General features: G+C 36.6%; 1 non-coding gene across 1 annotated transcript; it reads left to right on the plus strand.

Moving 5' to 3' along the window:
- Positions 1-5820: 5820 nt before the first annotated feature.
- On the plus strand, positions 5821-5928 carry LOC112793708 (small nucleolar RNA R71). The gene has a single exon (XR_003198407.1). It is a non-coding gene; the product is annotated as a small nucleolar RNA R71 (small nucleolar RNA).
- Positions 5929-6846: the final 918 nt, after the last annotated feature.

Below are 6846 nucleotides of genomic sequence, written 5' to 3' on the forward strand. Positions count from 1 at the left end.
CTTTTTGATAGTAGCTGCAGGTATTAGATTAATACTTGCCCCAAGATCACATAGAGCTTGCTTGGTACAAGTACCTTCTAATGTGCATGGTATCATAAAGCTTCCCGGATCTTTAAGCTTCTCAAGTAAGCTTTTGAGAATGACTGCACTGCATTCTTCAGTGAGGTAAACTTTCTCAGTTTCCCTCCAATCCTTCTTATGACTTAAGATCTCTTTCATGAACTTAGCATAAGAGGGTATTTGCTCAAGTGCCTCTGCAAACGGAATCTTTATTTCAAGAGTCTTGAGATAGTCTACAAAGCGGGCAAATTGCTTATCCTGTTTCGCTTGGCAGAGTTTCTGAGGATAAGGCATTTTGGCTTTATATTCCTCAACCTTAGTTGCTGTAGGTTTATTGCCTACAGATGTGGGTTGAGAAGCCTTTTTAGAGGGGTTGCTATCAGCACTTGTATGTGTCTGATCTCCCACTGGTGTTTGAATGCCAGGGGTGGAAGCTGGAGTGGCGTTAGACGCCAGCTCCTTGCCTGTTTCTGGCGCTGAATGCCAGAACTGTACTTCCTTTGGGCATTCAACGCCGATTCATTGCTTATTTCTGGCGTTGAATGCCATGATTGAGCATGGTCTGGGTGTTCAGCGCCAGCTTTCCACCCATTTTCTGGTGTTTGAGCGCTAGAGTTATTCCTCTCTGGGCTCTGACTGTCCTCAGATGGATTTTGGGTGGTTTGCTCATTTCTTGGCTTCCTGCTACCTTGAAGTGAGGTATTTAATGTTTTCCCACCTGTTAATTGAACTGCTTGGCATTCTTCTATTATTTGTTTTGATAACTGTTGTTCTGTTTGCTTCAACTGTGCTTCCATATTCATATTAGCCATTCTTGTTTCTTGTAGTATCTCCTTGAATTCAGCTAACTGTTTTATTAGAAAATCTAATTGCTGATTGAATTCAGCAGCTTGATCTGCAGGACTGAGTTCAGTCGTTACTGTTTTAGCATCTTCGTTGATGGAAGATTCATTGCTTAGGTACAGATGCTGATTTCTGGCAACTGTATCAATAAGCTCTTGAGCTTCTTCTATTGTCTTTCTCATGTGTATAGATCCACCAGCTGAGTGGTCTAGAGAAATATGAGCTCTTTTTGTAAGCCCATAGTAGAAGATGTCTAACTGCACCCACTCTGAAAATATTCCAGAGGGGCATTTTATTAGCATCTCTCTGTATCTCTCCCAGGCATCATAAAGGGATTCATTATCTCCTTGTTTGAAGCCTTGGATGCTTAGCCTTAGCTGTGTCATCCGTTTTGGAGGAAAATAGTGATTCAGGAATTTTTCTAACAGCTGTTTCCATGTCTTTATGCTGTCCTTAGGTTGGTTATTTAACCACCTCTTAGCTTGGTCCTTTACAGAAAATGGAAATAGTAATAATCTGTAGACATCCTAATCTACTTCCTTATCATGTACTGTGTCAGCAATTTGTAAAAATTGTGCCAGAAACTCTGTAGGTTCTTCCTGTGAAAGACCGGAATACTGGCAACTTTGCTGCACCATGATGATGAGCTGAGGATTCAACTCAAAACTACTGACTCCGATGGAGGGTATACAGATACTACTCCTATATGAAGCAGTAGTGGGGTTAGCATATGACCCCAGAGTCCTTCTAGACTGTTCATTTCCACTTAGTTCCATGATGGAGCAAGGGAGATGATATGGATGTTGATATTATTTATTTTATTAAATATAAAAATTTATTTTCGGAATAATAAAATAAAATAAGATAAAATAAAATGAAATAAAATAAAAAATGAAATAAAAATAAAAATAAAATTTGAAAATATTTTATGAAGATTTTCGAAAAAGATAAGGAGAGAGAAATTGGTTAGGATATTTTCGAAAATTTTGAGAAAAGATAAGATAGAAGATATGATTTGTAAAAGATAAATATGATAGGAAAAAGATGTAATTGAAAATTGAAAAGATATAAAAGATATTTGAAAAAGATAAATTTGTTTTGAAAAAGATATTGTGAAGATTTGATAAAGATATTTATGAGTTGAAAAGATTTTAAGAAGGAAAAGATATAGATTTGTTTTGAAAAAGATAATTTTTTTTTAAATCTTAAAAGGATAAGATTTGAAAAATTTTGAAATTGAAATCTGAATTTTAAAAAAAAAATTTCGAAAAAGTAGCTTAAAAATAGTTAAAAAAGATATTTTTTTTAATTTTAAATTTTATGATGAAAGAGAAAAACACATAAAAGATACAAGATTTAAAATTTTTAAATCTAATGCTCCTTGTTTTCGAAAATTTTGGAGGGAAAACACCAAGGAACACCAAAGTTAAAAATTTTAAGATCAAAACACAAGAAAGACTCAAGAACACTTTGAAGATCCGCAAGAACACCAAGAACAAAAGAAAGAACACCAAACTTAAAATTTTTAGAAAGCTTCAATAAAATTTTCGAAAATTATAAAAAGATTAACAACAAAACACCAAACTTAAAGTTTGGCACAAGATTCAATCAAAGAAAATTATTTTTGAAAAAGATTTTAAAAAGAAGATACCCAATTGCCAAGAACATAAGCCAACGCTCTAGCCAACTGAGCTATAAACGTAACGTGTTTTAAAGATGTATTATTTTTATAGATAAGAATAAATTTTTTTGAAAACTAATGTTTTGAAAAAGCACAAGAAAAACAAGAAAAGACACAGAACAAGACAAACCAAAGATCAAACAAGAAAAATTGACAAGAACAATTTGAAGATCAAGGAAAAACAAAGAACACTAATTTGAAAATTTAAAGGAAAATACAAAATATGCAATTGACACCAAACTTAGAACAAGACACTAAACTCACGAAAAAAATTAAAATTTGATAAAGAAAAATAATATTTTTGAAAAATTTTTGAAAAGGGAATAAATGACTCAGAATTTAATGACTCTATAGCAACAAAAATAAATTATTCCTAATCTAAGTAACAAAATAAACCTTTAGTTGTTCAAACTCGAATAATCCCCGGCAACGGCGCCAAAACTTGGTGCATAAAATTGTGTATGCCAATATTAATGGACTATTTAACACAGCTTCGCACAACTAACCAGCAAGTGCACTAGGTCGTCCAAGTAATACCTTACGTGAGTAAGGGTCGAATCCCACGGAGATTGTTGGCTTGAAGCAAGCTATGGTTATTTTATTATTCTTAGTCAAGATACCAATAGGGTTCTTTAGTTTCGTATTAAGTAAAAATGGCATAAAATAAATACTTATTGTGCAATAATGGAGAATATGTTGGAGTTTGGAGATGCTTTGTCTGCTGAATTCTTGTAACATAATGCTTCCTCACTTTCAAAAGTGCAAAGACCCTTCCATGGCAAGCTGTATGTAGGGTGTCACCGTTGTCAATGGCTACTTCCCATCCTCTCAGTGAAAACGGTCCAAATGCTCTATCACAGCACGGGTAATCATCTGTTGGTTCTCGATCATGTTGGAATAAGATCCATTGATCCTTTTGCGTCTGTCACTACGCCCAACGCTCACGAGTTTGAAGCTCATCACAGCCATTCAATTCTTGAATCCTACTCGGAATACCACAGACAAGGTTTAGACTTTCCGGATTCTCATGAATGCCGCCATCAATTCTAGCTTATACCACGAAAATTCTGATTAGGAAATCTAAGAGATACTTATTCAATCTGATGTAGAATGGAGGTGGTTGTCAAGCACACGCTCATGGATTGAGGAAGGTGATGAGTGTCATGGATCATCACCTTCTTCATATTGAAGCGCGAATGAACATCTTAGATAGGAACAAGCATGTTTGAATGGGAAACAGAAATAATTGCATTAATTCATCGAGACGCTGCAGAGCTCCTCACTCCCAACAATGGAGTTTAGAGACTCATGCCGTCAAAGAGTATAAAATTCAGATCTGAAAAATGTCATGAGATACAAAATAAATCTCTAAAAGTTGTTTAAATACTAAACTAGTAACCTAGGTTTACAGAGAATGAGTAAACTAAGATAATTGGTGCAGAAATTCACTTCTGGGGCCCACTTGGTGTGTGCTGGGGCTGAGACTAAAGCTTCTCACGTGCCTGGGCTATTTCTGGAGTTGAACGCCAGGTTGTAACGTGTTTTTGGCGTTGAACTCCAACTTGTAACCTGTTTCTGGCGCTGGACGCCAGACTGCAACATGGAACTGGCGTTGAACGCCAGTTTACGTCATCTATCTTCGCGCAAAGTATGGACTATTATATATTGCTGGAAAGCCCTGGATGTCTACTTTCCAACCCAATTGAGAGCGCGCCAATTGGACTCCTGTAGCTTCCAAAAAATCCATTTCGAGTGAAGGGAGGTCAGAATCCAACAGCATCAGTAGTCATTTTTTCAGCCTAAATTAGATTTTTGCTCAGCTCCCTCAATTTCAGCCAGAAAATACCTGAAATCACAGAAAAATACACAAACTCATAGTAAAGTCCAGAAATGTGATTTTTGCTTAAAAAACTAATAAAATTCTATTAAAAACTAATTAAAACATACTAAAATCTACATGAAATTACCCCCAAAAAGTGTATAAAATATCCGCTCATCAGCCCAGAAGTCGATATCTGCGTCATTTACTCATTTTTGTACCCCTAGTAACTAGTCTAGTATAAATATGACTTTTTACTATTGTATTTTCATCTTAGTATCTATCTTTGATCAGTTTATGCGATCTTAGACATTGGGGTTTGGCCTCACGGCCATGCCTGGACCTTCATCATTTATGTATTTTCAACGGTGGAGTTTCTACACACCATAGATTAAGGGTGTGGAGCTCTGTTGTTTCTCGAGTATTAATGCAATTGCTACTGTTTTCTATTCAATTCATGGTTATTCTTATTCTAAGATATTCATTCGCACTTCAACTTGATGAATGTGATGATCCGTGACACTCATCACCATTCTCACTTATGAACACGTGTCTGACAAACACTTCTGCTCTACCTACAAAAGCTAGAGTGTGTATCTCTTGGATTCCTGGTCCACGACGCATGGTTGCCTCTCCTGACAATAGAGCCTTCCATTCCGTGAGATCAGAGTCTTCGTGGTATAAACTAGAATCCATTGGCAACATTCTTGAGATCCGAAAAGTCTAAACCTTGTCTGTGGTATTCCGAGTAGGATCTGGGAAGGGATGACTGTGACAAGCTTCAAACTCACGACAGTAGAGCGTGGTGACAGACGTAAAAGGATAGTAAATCCTATTCCTACACGATCGAGAACCAACAGCTGATTAGCCATGCGGGAAACCGTAGAGGACCTTTTTCACTGAGAGGACGGAAAGTAGCCATTGACAATAGTGACGCCCAACATACAGCTTGCCATAGAAAGGAGTATGAAGGATTGGATGAAGGCAGTAGGAAAGCAGAGATTCAAGAGGGATAAAGCATCTCCATACACTTATCTGAATTTCCCACCAATGATTTACATAAGTATCTCTATCTTTATTTTCTGTTTATCTATATTTTAATTATCAAAACTTTATAACCATTTGAATTCGCCTGATTGAGATTTACAAGGTGACCATAGCTTGCTTTAAGCCAACAATCTCCGTGGGATCGACCCTTACTCACGTAAGGTTTATTACTTGGACGACCCAGTGCACTTACTGGTTAGTTGTGCACAGTTGTGAAAAAGAGTGATATTACAATTGTGCGTACCAAGTTGTTGGCGCCATTGAGATCACAATTTCGTGCACCAATAGACCCGCCTACAGAATGGTCCAATGACATCTTGGATAACTCAGACAGACCATCATAGAAGATACCTATGATGCTCCATTCTAAAAGCATGTTAGAAGGACACCTTCTGATCAATTGCTTGTATCTTTCCCAAGCTTCATAGAGGGATTCACCTTCCTTCTGTTTGAAGGTTTGAACTTCCACTCTAAGCTTACTCATCTTTTTAGGTGGAAAGAATTTAGCTAAGAAGGCATTGACCAGCTTTTCCCAAGAGTTCAGGCTATCTCTAGGTTCTGAGTTCAACCATATAATAGCTCTGTCTCTTACAGCAAAAGAGAAAAGCATAAGTCTGTAGACTTCGGGATCAACTCCATTGGTCTTAACAGTGTCACAGATTTGCAAAAATTCAGCCAATAACTTATGAGGATCTTCCAATGGAAGTCCATGAAACTTGCAATTCTGTTGTATCAGAGAAACTAATTGAGGCTTAAGCTCAAAGTTGTTTACTCCAATGGCAGGAATAGAGATGCTTCTCCCATAGAAGTCGGGAGTAGGTGTAGTAAAGTCACCAAGCATCTTCCTTGCATTCTTGTTGTTGGGTTCGGCCATGTCTGTTTTGTCTGCTTCCTTTTCAAAAATTTCTATCAGGTCCTCTTCAGAGTATTATGCTTTAGCTGCTCTTAGCTTCCTCTTCAGAGTCCTTTCACATTCAGGATCAGCTTCAATAAGAATGCTTTATCCTTGTTCCTGCTCATATGAAAGAGAAGAGAACAAAAAAGTATGGAATCCTCTATGTCACAGTATAGAGATTCCTTGAGGTTTCAGAGGAAAATAGGAATAGAAGGATGAGGTAGAGAAAAGAATTCGAACTTATAGAGAGGGAGGGGGTCCGAATTATTAATGGAGGATAGGTGTTAGTGATTAAATAGAAAGAGATGAGAGAGTTTTCGAAAATTAAAAAGATTTTTGAAAAAGTGGTTAGTGATTTTCGAAAATTGGGAGTGGAAAAGTGGTTAGGTAGTTTTGAAAAAGATAAGAAATAGTGATTAGTTGAAAAAGATTTGAAAATAATTTTAAAAAGATAAGAAGTTAGAAAAAAAAGTTTGAAATCAAATTAAAAGAGATATGATT

Source organism: Arachis hypogaea, chromosome 3, assembly GCF_003086295.3.
Source record: "Arachis hypogaea cultivar Tifrunner chromosome 3, arahy.Tifrunner.gnm2.J5K5, whole genome shotgun sequence".
NCBI lineage: Eukaryota > Viridiplantae > Streptophyta > Magnoliopsida > Fabales > Fabaceae > Arachis > Arachis hypogaea.